General features: G+C 39.0%; 1 long non-coding RNA gene across 1 annotated transcript in view; it reads left to right on the top strand.

Annotated features, from left to right (window-relative positions):
* Nucleotides 1–16459, top strand: part of LOC142064604 (uncharacterized) — a 74516-nt gene extending 58057 nt beyond the window's left edge. Inside the window, exons 3-4 of the long non-coding RNA XR_012663164.1 lie at nt 3326–3484; nt 16241–16459. This is a non-coding gene — a long non-coding RNA (uncharacterized LOC142064604). The remainder of the gene's footprint in view (nt 1–3325; nt 3485–16240) is intronic.
* The last annotated feature ends 845 nt before the right edge of the window (nt 16460–17304 follow it).

The following is a 17304-nucleotide window of genomic DNA, read 5'->3' as shown; positions in this document are numbered from 1 at the left end:
GTCTTCAATTACACAATGGTCCAACTGTTTAGCACCTTTTCTGCATTGGAGGATTAAAGTATAAACATTTCGTCAGGCTAGACTGCAGTATCTAGAATTGTACCTAAGATTTTTGTTTACAACAGATGTTTGCCATGTTTTGCCAGCAGCTTGAACAGTTTACAGCTTTTCCTAAACATCAATTGTTAATACAAAAAGCAGGTACAGAAAAACTGACATTTCATCTGTCCTTTTTCAACAAATTGCAGTAAAGAACACAATTTGTCACCTTTAATGTGAATGTCTCATTTCCCCTTTACTGAATTTCAGAAGCAAAGTACTGTGTTGCAACTGAAGTGGTCTCCAGGTAAAGTATCTTTTAATAAAATGGTGGCGCTCGAAATACAAATTTGGAATAATACTAGAGGGCTTTCAGCTTTAAGTCGGGCAATTTCTCACCAAGCCTAGACAATGGTTTATTTCTTTGCAATATGTTAAAACAGTTTGTATTAAACAAAAGAATAGCAATAGGAAAAGTAATATGTATTACACGTAATAGTTTTTCTCAATCTCTGAAGTAGTTGTGGTCAGATTTTAAGATTTTTTTTCCTGTCCTATTTTACTTTTCTATTATTGCCAGCAAATTTTAAGTCTTCTGCAAATTAAATAATTTATGCCCTTTTGACATAACTGACCTCTGTATTGTAAGAAAGTACTGTCTGCCAAATACTGCTCATTCAGCTTTAAGCTTGTCTGTGGGCTCTAAAGGGGGTAGCACTTACCTAGCTCATATAAAGCCTTCACATGGCTTCATTTTTGTCTGCCTTATTCCACGGAAGAATAGATGTCCAGCTGGGACCAGCACAAATGCTAATATCTGATACTATGGAGCATACTCACCAGATTTCCAGAAAAATCAGCTCTCAGGCCAAAAGAATCTGTAACCACATTAAGGATAAATGACAGAAATGTTTGGACATCTGCTAGGGCTTCTGTAACAGCTTCCTGGCACTGTAAAAAGAATTATAATCACAAGGGATAAAATTCTTATGATTGACAGGAATAATGTAGAGCTTAGAACAGTGAGTATTCATCTTAAAAAGCCTCAGCCATTGAAAACTCAGTTGTGTCTTCTGAAGTAGCTGTGTGCCTTCTTTTAACACTTCCATCCCAACTCATCCCATTCTGAGGCAGGTATCTAAGTTTAGCCAGAACAAGCCACCCTCTAGGGCTGCCGATCTGTCTCTGCACTAGAGAGGGCATAGATGACTAGCAGAAACAACGTGTAAAACTCTTGCTAAGGTTAGCCGAGTTGAATCCATCCTCAGGACATAGCTACGGGAGAAATATTGGAGACTGGCTTTTTAAAAAAATCTTTACTTTTTCTGTTCACTAGTACTAGCGGACCCAAGAAACAGGACTTTAAACTAGTCTTGACCTTTCCCTTACTATTTGGACTCCTCCACATACCACTTCACCAGTTGTTTCTATTACTTAAGTGTTGTACATTGCAATCACACAGGAGACTGTGCAATGTGTATTGAGATTCCTTTCTAGGAAACCGTGTATTAGAATGCTACATTAAAAAACAAATCTCTCCTTAAATACCTAAAAATGTCAAAGTCTTCATGATGGGACAGTGCCAGTAAAAATAAAATTTAAGGGACTTACCACTGTAGTGATAGATAATGCAGGAGAAGTACTGCATCTGTTTCTAAAGTAATCTTAAAGAATCTTCATGTCTACAAGAAAAACTATTGAAAATCAGCAGTGCTGGAGCTAGTGAAATAATTTCCAAACAGTTCAAGTAAATAACAGTATTAATGCAAATACAGAGGCATTGCATTGTGCCATTTGAAGAAGTTCCTTCCTTTCACTCCTCTGTTTTCATGTTTCTGTGATGACTTCAGTTGTTTATCTATAGGAACGTGGTGGTACTGAGCCTAAAAACAAGAGCTTCCACTGCTGGAGCTAAAGAAAGAGGTTGATTAACTTGCAGGGGCTAAGCCAGGCTAGATATTAGGGAGGAACAAAATGACTTGTGTCATAACTGGCAGTGCAGTTCTGACAGTGCATATTACTAGTAAACAAAAGTGCAGCAAATAGATCATTTGTCATAGAAGCCCTTAAACTGCCAGACGTACTGGTTTCTAACTCTATCTCTGTATCTCTCATTCATGGTCAAAAACAGTCTATCTTTAGCAGGAGACAAGGAAGACAGTTTCATACTTGAGTTTCCCAGAGATCAGCAGGGGCACTGGGGTACAGCTTTTCTGCTGCGGAAAAGGATACTCACCACGTGCTCTTCAAGAGAGCACCACAGCCCAATATTTGAAATCTGAATTCACCCAAGGGTCTGACTTTCATTTATGGTGACACTCTCATGTCATGCAAGCGGACAAAAAACAAGTTTGAATGGGAATAAATCCTTGTATTCTAGCCGTACTGCAGAACCCCTCCACTTGACCAAGGAGGAATACAACGAGACTGGAAGAAAAATCAGAAATTCTATTTCAAGTGGCATTTTCTTTGTGGTAGGGACTGATAGAAGGAAATAAGATCTTTTGACTCTTCTCTTTGGTTTGCTAGTAAGTTTGCAGCTAAAAATCCTAAAGCTCAGGGCATGCATTTTTCTATAGTTATTTAGCTGTGAACAAATAGATACTTCTGAGTTAACATTGCTTATGTATTCATATTAATATAAATTAATAGCATCTGTATTTATCTCTTGAAATCAGTGTCTCTTTCTCATAGGTCTGGGGGACTTCTTGGTTTAGGATAGGCAAAGGAAAGCAAAAAAGAAGGAAAAAAATATTTCTGAAGGAAAGTCCTTGTAGTATTTTAAGCTTGTTGGAGTCATGAGGTCCAAAATGTCTTGGGCAGGTGACAGTTGTATTTCTAACCATAACTCTAGAAATAGACTGCTTTGCAGCCATATAGCTCTGACAGTACGCACTAAGCAGCTTGTGTAATTAAAGAGACAAATAGTTTTAGATGACAATTACTCATGGGTTGCCACTTACATGGGAGCAGGGTGCCTAAATGTCCTCCTGTATATTCTGAAATCACTTGTAAGGTCCAGAAGCTGGGGGCATAACCAACAAGAAGAAAAAGTTAATGCTGACAGAAATCAGATAACCACTCTTTCCCTTCTGTTATATAACGTGCTATCATTAAGTGACAAGTGAAAAGAAGGTATTAGTGCCCAGAAAAGAATGAATTAGCATTGTATGAGGTAGGAGATTGACACTGTTTAAATTCAGGATACAACTTTACAGTGACTGATTTATTTACCAAAATATAGATACTACTGAGTAGATTTAATTTCTATCTTCTTCCTTTACAGACATTACCAAGAAAGCCTTTTCAACAACCTGCCCCCACCTGACAAACTTTCTGCTTCACTTCATACAGAGTGCTTGGCTCTAGGTCTCCTTGCAGAAAAAGAATGGCTATTAGGTGACAAGGTCTAACAGACAAAAACCACGCAGACATGTGGAACCAGGTATATTTAAAACTTCAGTACTGTAATTCTTTTACAGCCACCTGCACTATCTTTTATATCAAAGTCCCAAACCTTGATTTACACAGGCATGTGTTCTTTGTATTGCTGTGTCCCACAGCTGATGGAGGTGGCATGTTTTCATTTTTGAGAATTAACTACGTGACTAAATCTTACAGGAGTTTGATAACTTTCTATTAAGTAAGATTTTTCCAAAATATCATTTAAGTACTTAAAAAAACCTGGCCTTGAAATACGCTGTAGATTATCAGCGCTGATAGCCTAATATGAAGTCTAATTATTATAGCAGTGTAACAAAAACAGTGAGGAACTTAAAAGTGCAGGTGATGAATTAAATACTGTATTGAGCAAAGTGTTGCAGTCTAGTAAAGACATAAGCTATCAGACAACTGTATAATAGCATGCAGAAAATAAAGATATATAATCTGTACTGAACAGAGGTGCTAATGACTAATAGCTAGAGGAACATGTACAATGTAGAAGTTCCTAGTTAAACAGATAAAAGGAGCTGGAGTTTTTCGCCTTTGAATTCAAGAGATTGAAGAGCTGGATCTGTTTGTATGGATCTTGGTCAGAATGCACCATACCGCCCTGAATGAAACATGAGAAATCCAGTACTAAGTAAACCCACATACCTGGGCACTGCAAAGAACCTAAAAGCTGGAAGTGGTGGGATGAGGAGCTGTTGCAGCAAATGAGGAGCCTCCACAGTGCCAGCAGCAGACTGGTCCCTGGAGAGCAGCAGCAGCCAGGGACAGAGTAGCTCATGGCTAGTGGCAGTCAGCCATGAACATGCAACACCACCCTGTCACCTTTAAAAAAATACTGCTGCACAGGCATGACATTTCCATTTTTGTACTACCTCATACTTTCCAAGGTTTAGTGCAAATTCCTCTTACATAGAGGGTAGGTGGAAGGCACCTAACATTTAACCGAGTATCAGAAAAACACAGTAAAGGGGAGAACAGTACAGGGGACAGACAAGAGTAGGGGAAGGGAAGGAGACATAGCAGGGAACTGACTAAAGCAAGCAGTACCTTACCATTCATCTAACAACAGTAACAAGAAGCACCAGTCCTTTGCTCTCTAGGAACAGAAATAAATCTACTTACATTAATCAGTAATGCTTGAAATCAATAATACATAACAGACTAATGGATCTGAAAAGTCATTAATGGTGTGTAGGAAGCTTACTTCCTAAGAGTAATCTGCATGAACATTAGCATTAGAGCTAGTCAGAGAATGGATAATCTTGCCTGTACAGAAACTGATATATTTTCAAGTTACATGAAAAACAAATTCTGATTTTTTCATGAAATGTCAAAATAAGTCTCTTAATATTTTTTAATATTAAATAATTGAATTCAATCAATTGAATATAAAATATTGAAGTCCCTTTCAATATTTTTGCATGAATCTTCTGAATGAAAAATATGTTTATTTCAAAAATGTTGTGTTTGTCAAATGTTTCTTGTGAAAGAATGCAAATATACAGGGTTTTCTTTTTTTCAGGATTACATCAGTAAAATTCCGAAAAAATATCTAGTTGAACTGCCTTTTACTAAGGGACAACTCTTTAGAATTTTTTTACTAAAGCTCTAACTAGCACCAGAAGTTAATCATATGGGAAATAATGAAATATAGTGACTATGCCATCTTGCTACCTTTCCCTTTAGCTAGATAAAAAGCCAAATAATTTTCTCTCTTGTATCTAGACAACAAAAGGCTGTTCCATTACAGGAATGTTTTGTTGCAGATTTTTTCTTATTCTTTAGACAGAAGAACAAAAGCTGCGAGGGCCATGATAAGACTAATAAGTCAAATGTATTTTTTGTAAGGAATCTCTACTGATGCCAAATATGTTGATCTTGCTAACGGTTCTGGCATGACATTTATGTGAAAGGATTAAAAATTTGTAAAGCAAGTCTGTCACAGCAATCATCCATTCAAAGAAGGGACTCCTCTGGAAGAGCAGCTGAACTTCGGCAAGAATGGCCTTTGAATGACCAAGGCAGATGAAAAAGGTCCTTTCCAGGCTCTGCTCACCAAAAGACAGGTATCCCTATTAATGAGTAGCATTGAAACAGAACAGGAGGAGGTATCTTCCACATTCCTGCTACCTGTGAAGGGGGAAAAAAATTCTGAGATATTTTTCTGAAACAGAAAATTCTGTAATTCTGTATAAAATATTTTTCTAAGCAAGCAGCAGACATTTGAGAGACCTTCAAAACTTAACACAAATGCTGATCATATTACTTTCCTCCTCACTCTAAAGGAGATTTAGTAACTGCAGGTCCCACTTCTAGTTTGCTTTCCTTTGTTTTATCCCTTTGGTCCCTTTTCTTTCTGTTTGTGCCTAGAAGTTGCTGTTTCCTTGAAAGGCAGTTTAAAAACTGAGCGTGAGCTCTAACTGGAAATAACAAATGCAGTTAAATATACTTCTAAAGCAAACTCTGTTAATAAAACTAGTTTCTGAAAACTAGATAAGCTTCCAGAAGTGTTTATAGATAAAAAGGTATAAAATAGATTGCAAAAGGTCTGTAAAAATAGAGGCTAAGTTATCGCACTCATCAAACCTGATAAGGACCTGAAGCTTATGGGAACTAGAACTAAAGCATATGCTAAGTCATACTGATTTTAATGGTGTTTATGTGTGGTGCATTAAGGCATGGTTAGCTTTAACAGCCCCTTTGCTGGTTAGGGAAGTATTGATATGCCCATTTCACTTACTAACATAGATCCTTGCTAAAGAAGTGAATAACAGAGCACTCAAACCTGTCTATATTCCACTGAACTGGATTAAAGTGTACTCTGGTAAAAGCAAAGACTCTCAGGTGAGTTCTCAGTCATAACATCTCCAGCCACACCTGAACACATGTTAAATCCTGTAACAGTAGACATTGGAGGGGGGTTGTGTTCTTTCAGGAGTTAGCGTATAAAGAGAAGATTCACTTCATACAGTAATGTACATACCAGTCTACCAGTTCAGAAGATAGCACCCTAAGGGTTGGAGTCCTGTTGAAAAGAAATTGTGAGTATAACCACAAGAAATTAACTGTAGGATAGCTTCAAAAAATTACACTCTATTTAAGTAGTGTTCTGTGAAAGCGTAAGAGTTCAAGCAACAGTTCATTTACCCAACTTATGCTGTTCTTGTTGCACTATAAATATTGCCTTAGTGATAAATTAATTTCCTTTCTCACCTTTTTTACCTTACTCTGTTCTTTCTCATCCCCACCCAACTTACTGTTCTTTCATTTTCCTCCCACTGATATCCTTAAGAAAACTGAATTTTTGGAACTGTCCACTAAAGACACAACAATGAACTATGCGAGCCTGGCAAAACAGAAGTTGAGGGCCAGAGACAGAAACAGAGATAGAGAAGCACTTGTTTTGTAACTATGTCCTCAAGGAGAGCTGAGAGACTGATCAAAGCAAACATCCCATCTCAGAAGCCACTGAGAACAGGGTGATAAAGTGTATAGTCAAGGAGAACAACTAATTGGGAAGTAGATAAGAACTAAAACAAAGTGCCCAGTATGGGAACTATCCTCATTATAATACTAAAAATCAGGCCCATAGGCCAGGAACACCCTGCCCCCCCGCCCCCAGCTGGTAAGTCCCTTAATCTATGAGCATGCACAGTAAATTTAAAGTGAGCTGTACTGTTACGTCAAAGCATGAAAGAAATTAACCAATTATTAGCTGAGGCATGTGAATATTAGCTGTGATTGACGTATTTAGCTGTATAAATGCCTTGTAGTTTCTCTGGGCAGTGTGCTAGATTTGTGGATTACCACCTAGCACCAATCTTTGCACAAAAATGACTTGAGTAAAATACCTCCGCTCTGTGTTTAGTTTAGCATTTTGCACAACAGGCAGATGAACCCACTTTTTGGGATAACATCACCCTTCATTTCTTCCTTCCTTTCTTCCAAGTGGTATCTTTCATACATTCCTCTCTCACCCTTTCTTCATTTGGGTATCTTGCAGTCTCTGTGGAATAATATATAGTTTTGCAAGAAATTAGAAAAAACACAAAAGCACACTATTTTCCTTAACAGAGAAGTGGTAGACAATATCTGCAGCAAAATGATCTCTGGGAGTCTGTCAGTGCTTGGAATAACTCAGAGTTTCCTATCTGCCAGTCCCAGTCTAATTTTGTGTTCAAGAGTCCTTTTCACACCCAGCAAGTGAACAAGTACATAAACTTTGTAAGAAGACCTTTAAAAAACTTTCACTGCGGTATTTGACACAGACTTAGGGACTTTTTGCAGGCTAATGAAAGAAGCCTCCACTGCAGAGGATGACATTACTTAACGATGAGAGGAAAAAAAAAAATCAAGGAAACATGTTTTTTCCCTTACAGAGTAAAGGCATTTTACTGCAGGTTGCTACATATAACACACTAGTTGAGTTACAATAATTTGGGAAAGACCACACTCTGAAAAATAACTAACAGTTTGAAAGAGGTCCATACCCAGTGCTAGAAGAATATAACTATGTAGAAGCTCTTTCATAGATGCAGCTGTTGTGTTAAATAAATATTGACCTAGTTATTTGTAATTTAGTTCTGAAATAGCATCATTCTCATTTTAGAAGCTAGGTAAGGAGAATGGAGGTATTTTCTGTTAAAAAGTAACATTAATTTAAGAGGAGCTTTGGTGGTACTTAGCAAACTTCTACAGAATCTGTTTTACAGTCTAACTGGGTTTGTGCACATTATTCCTTCACTTGATTACATTGTTCAAGCAAATGCAATCACAGCAAGATTAACTGCCATCTGAGATAAGATGCAGGGCTCAGCCAGAGGCAGCTGTTGAAGTTCCATGTCTTTCACAAGCAATTAACTGTTTTTTTTCAAGTAAGCAACTGCTTATAAGGAAGGGGTGGGAGATAGCTTGTTCTGCATGAAATAAGAGGAAAAATTCCAACTTCTCTGAATACAGTTTCATTTGAATAGCTATTCATTTTTAATTTGAAAGCATTTACAAGGCACACTACTTTTACTTACAACCTATTTTATCATGTGACAAAACTACAATGCCTTGTCTCCATCTCTTCTGCAGTGGGATATCCAGTATACATTTGTTACATCATAGGAAGTATCTTTTCTTTTAAGTGAAATGATAGGTCCAACTAAGAAAGGCTTTCTGACATAGTACAGCAAAAAATATTTTAGTAAAGAACCCAAGTCTTTAGAAAGAGTTCTTGCCCACTCATTCTTTTGTTCTGGATCTCATCCTCTGCAGTCACCTCTCCCCTGTCTTTGTTAACAGCTGTGATGAAAGACATACAAGAACGTTCTCTATCTATAGAAAAGTAACATTCTCCTTTTGGACACATCCTTTCCCTTAATGGAACGTGTGGAGGTCCAGGTTTCTCAAACTTCTCTCCCTTGCTTCTATTTTGGAAATAATGTTTGATATAATCTCAGTTGTATACCTCTTTATACCCCTACTATCACTTGGTCTGAGCAATTTGCAGTGCTTGAAAAGCAAGTTACACCATGACTTACCTACCATTCATTAATATGATTAGATTATATTATCTGATAGAGTATGACTAATCACTAAGTAGATTTCTAGGAAATTTAATTTTAAGAGAAGCACATACTGTTTCTGTTACTTCTCCAAGCCACCTGCTCTAGCACAGCTGGAAATGGTTCAGCTATAATGAAACTGCATCATATGATCACATATGTTTTTCCTAGCCAGCTTATCAGTTTGATTATAGCAAGAGAAAAAAAATAGCAGCAAAATAATTTCTTAGTTGTTAGAGAAAAAAATTAATATCCTGGCAGTACTGATCAGGAGAGCTGGGGCATTAAAAAAGTATCTGAAAAACAAACCACGAGTGAGGAACACCATCTCATAATCACTCACCCTTTAAGGAAGTTCCTCAGTTGGGAGTTGCAGCAAGATTGGTGACACCTTTATGGACAGTCTGGTTCAGCAGAGAAAGGCTGAGAACTATTGCTGTAATCCACAGCAAACATCAAGAATCCTGGGGCACTGTCACAAGACTAGAGCTAGAACAAGAGAGACCAATTCTTGAAAAATTAAGTTTGAACATGAATAGCCTTTCCTAAATAGGGCTTTACGGGAAGGGCTCTGACTTTAGCTTAAACAGTAGAACTAATTCTCAATTGCTTTTACCAGAAGCAGTTTTTGGATGTAGTAAGTCAACACAGGATAACATACATCACTGGATCCTGCTCCATATTTATCACTTAAAATTACAAGTCAAGACTTCTCATACATACTTCGTGAGCCCCATTACCTTCATGTGAACACTGACATTCAGGGCCAGTGACTAACTCAGGGAGAGCTTGCTTCTTCTGGTCTTTGAAAGCCTAAGGATCACAGGATGCTACTGTGGTGCAAGTAACAGGATGGATGAAATGGGTTATTTACGCATCACTTAATAGGGGATACCCTTGCTTTGTTACTACAGAATTAATATTTTTATATGTAGGAAAAGCATTAACACCCATTTGAGTTTCATATAATAATTCAGTGCAATTTATACAACAGTGGTTTCCAACATAAGAGTTTCACAGATGTAGAGATAGGAATACTTTGCTAATATATTACTAAGAGAATTGAATATAAGACTTTAAATGAAAATGGAGTTAGCATTCTTAAAGCTAACTGTAATAGTCAGCATTAGTCTTCAAAAAAACCTAGAAAAATAGTGGATGTTATAAGCAATCTCACACAATGAAGCTCTTACTTTTTACACAAAATATTTTTAGGCAGGGATCACTAGTAGTTTTATTGAACTTAGCCCATTCAAAACAGCCTTATTAAATTAGTGTCATTCATTTACAAATTTAAGAGAACAGAAGAGATATTTAACTCAAAATATGATTTTCAACAAGTGAAATTGGTTTAAGAAGGTTTGTGCCAGGAAAGAGCACAGCAACACAAATCAGAAAACAGGGACCTCTACCAGCCAGGAGCCAGACCCACTACACCTGGGAAAAAGCAAACAGGACAGGCTGAAGGATAGCAGTTGGGAGTCCAGACCCTTATACATGCCCCTGAAGATGATGAGGCAGATCTGAAGTCAAGCTGAGAAGTCATATCATTCCTGATATGACTAAGGATAATCAAGGCAAGATACCTCAGGGAAACAGGTCCAGAATTAACTCAAGAAACCAGAGCCAAGAACAAAAAGCTACAGGCATAACAGCACTAGAACTGTAGACCAGCAGCATACCTACAAGTAAGCTCAAGCAGGAAGTAAGCATCCGGGGCTGAGCTTAAATAGAGCTCCTGGGCAGAAAGAGTGAGTGGGTGGAGGCAACAGGTGATGCTGGTCAGGCAATTAAGGTTTGTTAGTTCACTCGAGGCTCTGAGAGTTTGAAAGTACTCTTGCTTCCCCTGAGAGCAGCTGATTTACTAATATCTACATAGCTATTCTTTTGGCTTTTCTTGCTAGACTTGCCAAGGTACAAAGTTAAAAAGAAAGCATCACTTTCAAAATTGCATTTTGATCACACAAGCTTGAATTACATCCTCAAACATTCTTCATGTCACATTTAAGTTCACCATGATTTCTCTTCAAGTTCCTGAAGTGAATGATATTTAAGTGATTTTCAGCTTCTCTTTTACTCTTTATAAGCTGGACTTTAACAAACCGTCAGATCAAATAGACATGAGGCTGTTCATGTTTCCATTCATTTTAGCAACAGAGCAAGAGTACTCTGAATCCGGGAGAGAACAGAGGATGTGTCAACACCGTACAATGAGCACCAAGCAGAGATGTTAGTTTGGATTGTAGAAGCAGAATGGAAACATTGGTATAACACTTCTTTCCAGCTAATTGCTCCTGTTGGGCTTTGCTTTTCAGTAATGTTAACTATTCTAACCATAGTGCTGTGCTAACTTTGTTCTGTAACTTCTTTTGCTACTACTAGCTTCTCTGCACAGCACAATAGTGCATGGTATAGGCACACTAAAAATAAAAAAAATAAAATAGATGGGGTTAATAGTCAAGAATCTGCACCACCTTGTGCTCTTGGATGCCCCTATGTTCTGCAAGGCACTTTAGGATAGTCTTTATAATAGCAGCTGGAGGGAAAAAGAACAGGCCACATTGATTCAAGGCACATACTGTGGGGCTCCTGCCATTTTCTAAACAGTAAACTCAATGGCTGCAAGTGAGCATGGGCAGGGAAAAATGTTTTGAGCTGTCACAAGGCCGTGAGGAATGTGATCACATGCTGTGCAGGCACAAGTCGTGCAGAGCCAGCTGTGCCAATAATCACTTGAAAATTAAATTGTAAGAGCAGCGGGGCCTGTGTAGTCCTGTGATACCTGTTTGAGACAGTACAATTCTTCCAAAATATCCTTGGTTTGTGCAAATACAGTATTCATGCAGCTGTGGATTCTTTGAAGAATTGTGCTGCTTTTTTTTTCCTTAAGAAAAATTAATTAAATGTGTCAGGGTCCTGAGTGACTAGGCCTTTACAGCACTAACCAACCTTATCTGGGACAACCCCCCCCCGCCAATGAGCCCAGGAGCTCTACTTAAACTCAGGTCTGAGCCTTCAGTATCTAAGCTCTAGTGTTGGAGTGGTAGACTCTAGCTTAGGACTAGTCTTATCTGGCTATTGATTCCAGTCCTGACCTACAGGCTGCCTTTCTAGTTTCATCTCAGGTCTGTCTTGTCTCTGTGGGGTGTGCTAAGTGCTTAATGAGTTGTGTCTGACCTTGACTGCTCTTACTGGATCAGACCTGATCGGTAGATCAATTTTCTGGTTTGACCTTGGACCTATACTGTTGTCGCAACTTGGTGGATAACCTAGATAGTTGCTCAAACACAGCTCTCCTCTCTAGGTCTGCCTTGCTCACGTACTGTGGGCACTGCCACCTTTGTAACCATGTCTGGCTCCGTATCCATTAGGGAACAGCTGGTCTGTGCTGCAGCACAACAAACCAAAATTTAGCAGCTATAGAACTGATCTCTGTGGCTTTCAGGCATCTTCAATGACTATATTTTTATTCAATGTAAACTTTTTTCTTAATGCTACTGTTAGCAATGCCTTATAGCTCACAGAAATCCCTCTGCTTCTTCTCCTCAACTGGCCTTCAGGCTGTTCTTAGTTTGTCATTTATGTAATGTATTTTCATATCGCTTCCTAAAGGCATGGCTCTTCCTTCCTGTGCAATGAGCCAGTTCAGAGAACTGAAAACAAAGTGCAGTAGAAGTGAGTACAGAAAGCTGATGGAGGCTGAGCATGACGGATGATATAACTCTATTCCATTGTCTTTAGATATGCCTATTAAATTACTTGTAGCCTTTTTTTTCTAGCTGTGCAGGAGTCAGAGGGTGGCTTTGGTTCCTTTTACTGCTTCTTAAAGCAATTACAGGGCAATTTCTTCAGAGAAGATTTCTACTTTATTTGGTGCTTGAGGTGCCCTGTTGTCAAATCCCAGGAGTAAAATAATGATAGGACAATCTATATGGCACTGGATTACTATGTGAGCATTCTGACTTAGTCTTGTCTTGAAAATATGAGAAGGGTAAGGCTTGTTACGGAGCACCAGGGGCCAAACTGCAACTCAGATGTGACCGCTCCTGTTGTATCAGTCAGGTCCTACCACGCTTTACAAGGGAAGCCTACCAGGCCTGATGCTATTCTCATAAATCAGGCTACTGAGGAAGTGGAAGTAATAGTGTTCCCTTCTCTCCAGTACAACATTTCTCACCACACAATGAACTCTTTTTGGTGAGAAGCTGTAAAAGACTGCAAGCGTCAGCAGGTTTGCAATCTAAAAGTGTCAAAAAAGGGGGATTCCTCCCACCCAAAACACATAGAAGAAAGGCAGGAAGGTCAAAGTAGTATCTTCATCTTGTAGTGCAGAAATGGGACATGGAGTAAGAGTTGTGTAAAGCCATTCAGGAAATCTATAGCAGAAACATAGGCTGCCTGAGGCCCAGCCTCATTTAGAAGACCTGTCTGTCCTTGCTGGCATGGAAGGTTATGTTCTTCTAAAAAGAAAAAAAAAAACAATTCTTTCTGCCTCATGGCCACTACCAGAGAGGATGTAGGTTGTTCAGTAGCAGAGTCTGTATTTGTGGGTGTGAATTTGCTGAGGGATGAAAAAACTGAAGGCAGAACTATAGCTGCTGGTTATAACTACCCGGTGGCCTGGGAGTGGCCCGATGTGGCAGCAGGTACAGCCTAGTCAGATGGGAACCATGACAGCAGAAACTACCTCGGCAGCATAATTATGCAAATCAGACCAGATGCTGTTTACAGCATGTGGGAATTATTTATTAACATTCAGAGATACTAATGATAATAATCTTAGGTGCTGTTATAGGAAATATTTGAAGTGATTTAGTCAACTCTGACTCTACCAGATGCCCTAGAAAGGGCAGGAAAAGAAAGTTAGATCCTCATCTTGCTTTCTGGAGATACAAGAATCAGTTTTCAGCGTAGTGTAGTAAGTTTCTTCTGCATCAGTGTAGAGGAGGATCCTGCCATTAGGCAGGAAAATTTTATTTTTTTCCACTCCCTTCTGCCGTACTTACAGTCTTAACATTCTTCTACCTTCCTCTTCTTAGAGACTGTCTGCATTTGGTTGTGAAAACACTTTTGCCCCACAAGGAACTGCTTTATTCACAACGTTCTGTATACTATTTACATGATAAGTAATTTGTCATGGAACCATGGTCATAGAAATTAATGTCCAGCCTAAATCACCAGTCTTTCTAGTATGCCAGGCTAGTGTATCTCAAAGGATACTGCCTTGCCCTTAGGCTTCATGCTGTCCTTTGACTTCCTTACAGCCTTTCTTCAACCCTTGTATCCTTTTAAAGGCAAGGGCCTTCAGGCGTCGGTGGCCCTTAGTGCTTCCGTTAGGGAGGCAGCGCCACAGTCTGTAAATGATCTGTTCACCTGCCCTCAGAAAGCTGTAAAGTCTTCTGCTTTGGGGGAACACTTTTCTGGTCCCTTCTCCTACCACAATGCCAGCAGTCCTTGGCAGAGCAGAGCCCTGGCTGGCTTATCTTCTCATGCTTTCAGGCTCCAATGCCCTGTGCATGGGGTTCAGAGGTAAACACAGTCTGTGCAAACCCGAAATGGTGCATGGACATGATACAGCCTTGTGAAGCTTTATGTGGAAATACTAGTTGAGGCAGGAGGCACTGTCGTGACACAGCCTTCAGGCCTTGCACGAGCATGCTCCATTGCACCAAATGAATGTATGTAGCTCTGTCATAACAGTATCAGTAGGAATGGTTCTGCACTGGCAGAGAAAAAGATTTTTCATAGTGCAATTCTTTTTATCTTGTATAACTTGAGGTTACAGGTTGCCATGTTGAGCTTTTCCAAGGAAAGTTGACAAAAGTATAAAAGAAAAACAATAAAACACCTGTTAAGGAATGACAAGTTGGGTATTAACTTTGGCTAGTAGCTTTTACTTGAAGTGTGTAGGAAAACCTAAGCTAAAAGCATGTTATTTTGTCTTCATAGCTATTTTAAACTGAATTAAGAATGTTTCTTCAGTTTTTTTTTCCCAGTGTAGAAATACTTCTAGATTCATGTGTATCTTAAATGCTCCTTAATTACTGATGTATTGTGAGCTATCAAATAAATATTAAATAGACATAGGGTTTTATATAAGGGCATGTGCAAACAATGGAAGCAGCAATATTCTGGCATGTCATGGCCTATTTACAGAGTAACTCTTAGGTACACTTCTCTATCAAACAGAGCCATTCACGCCTACTGAATAGAAGTAATTCTTACTGATATTTGGAGCTGTTATGGTTTTATGTCAGGACTTACATGGACATTTTCCAAGCTGCATATTGTATAACTAAAGAGGTTGGGAGTGAGCAGTGTATTTAGATATTCAAAGTTATGATGGCACAATACACTGTTTATAAGGAGATGACTGTAAATGCAATTCTGTAGAAGAGGATTGTCTGTGCTCCCTTTTGAAATATAATTACTTCAGTTAAATCCTCTCCTGGAAGAGAAATCAAGTGTTCGTGGGAGTCTTTTGGGGGTGAAAAAAGAAAGGGTTTTTTATTAACATAGAAATGTATTGTTATAAAATGTGTATATTTTTTAAAGTATAAAGTAATGTTTGACTAAGTTGCAGTCATCTGGTGATAAATGCCTTCCCAGAGGGCTGATGGTGGGAAGGTGTAAGATTGATTTGAATTACTGGCTTGTATGAAGCCAAGCAGTGTGGTGGTGGGGTAGTGTATGGCAGTGTGCACTGGGATAGGCTTTTGCTGCTGGGATTTGCCTGGAAGGAGGGAGCAAAACTCTTAGTCTAGTTTAATTATTCACTTGGTTGTGCACAATTCCCTTTAAAAGAACTGAACTCCAGTGCCTCTAGAAAAACCTAAACTATTTCTACTGATTTAGCCAAAGAGCAGAGTTGTATCTAGCTGGATGGAAGCTAAATATAATGATGGAGAAATAGGATAGTTGCATTATTGTGCCATCCTCTCTAGGTCCATCCTTTCTCCTCTTAAATGTGTCAGAGAAGCCAAGATAGAAAATACAGGAAAAGTAGGAAAGGGTGAGAAAGAATGTGGTAGGGAGAGATGGATGTGGATGTGACAAGCCAGAGGAACAGTGAGCAGATGAAACAGACTAAATGAGGAATGATGATGGAAAAGGCTGCACACTTTCTTTTTGCTTAAGAGTAATGGAGAAGTGTCTGGTTTGCTAGTTTTCACTCCCTGTCTCCATGTTGATTACAGCTATGACAGTGCAGAAGGACTGACATTCTGCAAGATGCTGTATGACCTGTCTTCTACAGCTGCTACTCGGCAAAGATACGTACATCTGGCTGATCTCAGAGCCTATAGACCATGTCTGTAATTGCTGTATTTGATAACTGTTTGATGCTCTTGAACCTGTGCAACTGCAGATGGACCTTGTCATGCAGCCTGAGGAATGTCTGTGCCAGCTGTAGTCTGAAGCCTCAGGTGAGACCACCTAATGTCTGAGTGGCTATCCTACTCCAGCACAGGTCCCCAGAGTCACTGCTTGCTGGGTTCAAATTATATCTTTTGTAGTAAGTGACTGGCTATTAGGCAGCCAGGTCTGACATATGAAAAAGTAGATCCCTTTTTGTTAAAGAACAGCATCTGCAGAATATCCTCAAGCAGGCAAAATCAGGAGTATGCCTTACACAGTTCTTTGTAGGACACATCACCCTTATGATTAAATCTTCAGAGTTCTGAAAAGACAGACTGTTGCATGTTAAAAGGTGACCATAAGTGGCTGATCATAATGTGTTGCTCTGGACTTGCTGCTTTTACTGATTTTCCTCTCTTGTAGTCCTTTTGCTCTGTGTGAGAGCTGCAAGTTAACTGAATGTCATGTTGTATTGAATTGTATTGTGTTGTGTGGTGTGTTGGCAGACTCTACAGTGGAGTGGGACCAGTGGTGCCAATACAGCAGTTCCCAGTGAAGCTCTACTTGCATTCCTTGTAAAGTGCTGCTGCTGCTTCTGCAGGATTCAATTTCCTTTCTATTTTTATATCATTTTCCAAGTCTGTAGTTAATATTAACTGACGGGACCAGCTGAGAATCTCGGGATTTCCTATTACAGGTAATTAAGGAAAATACTAATTCACATACAGACAGATGCCTTGTGGTAAATTGCACTGCATGAATATTATTGCCTTCACTGCTAATTCTGTTTCCTACTGATTACTGAATCTGTCTTATCTGTCTTCCAGTATAAGGTGCTAGAGGCACGCAGCAGGTTTTCCAGCAAGTAGACGTGTAAAGAAAGCTGAAGAGAAGCTCTTACTCT

This window comes from Phalacrocorax aristotelis, chromosome 14, assembly GCF_949628215.1.
Source record: "Phalacrocorax aristotelis chromosome 14, bGulAri2.1, whole genome shotgun sequence".
In the NCBI taxonomy this organism is placed as follows: Eukaryota; Metazoa; Chordata; class Aves; order Suliformes; family Phalacrocoracidae; genus Phalacrocorax; species Phalacrocorax aristotelis.
The sequence above is the reverse complement of the archived record's forward strand: the minus strand, read 5'-3'. Positions and strand labels throughout refer to the sequence as shown.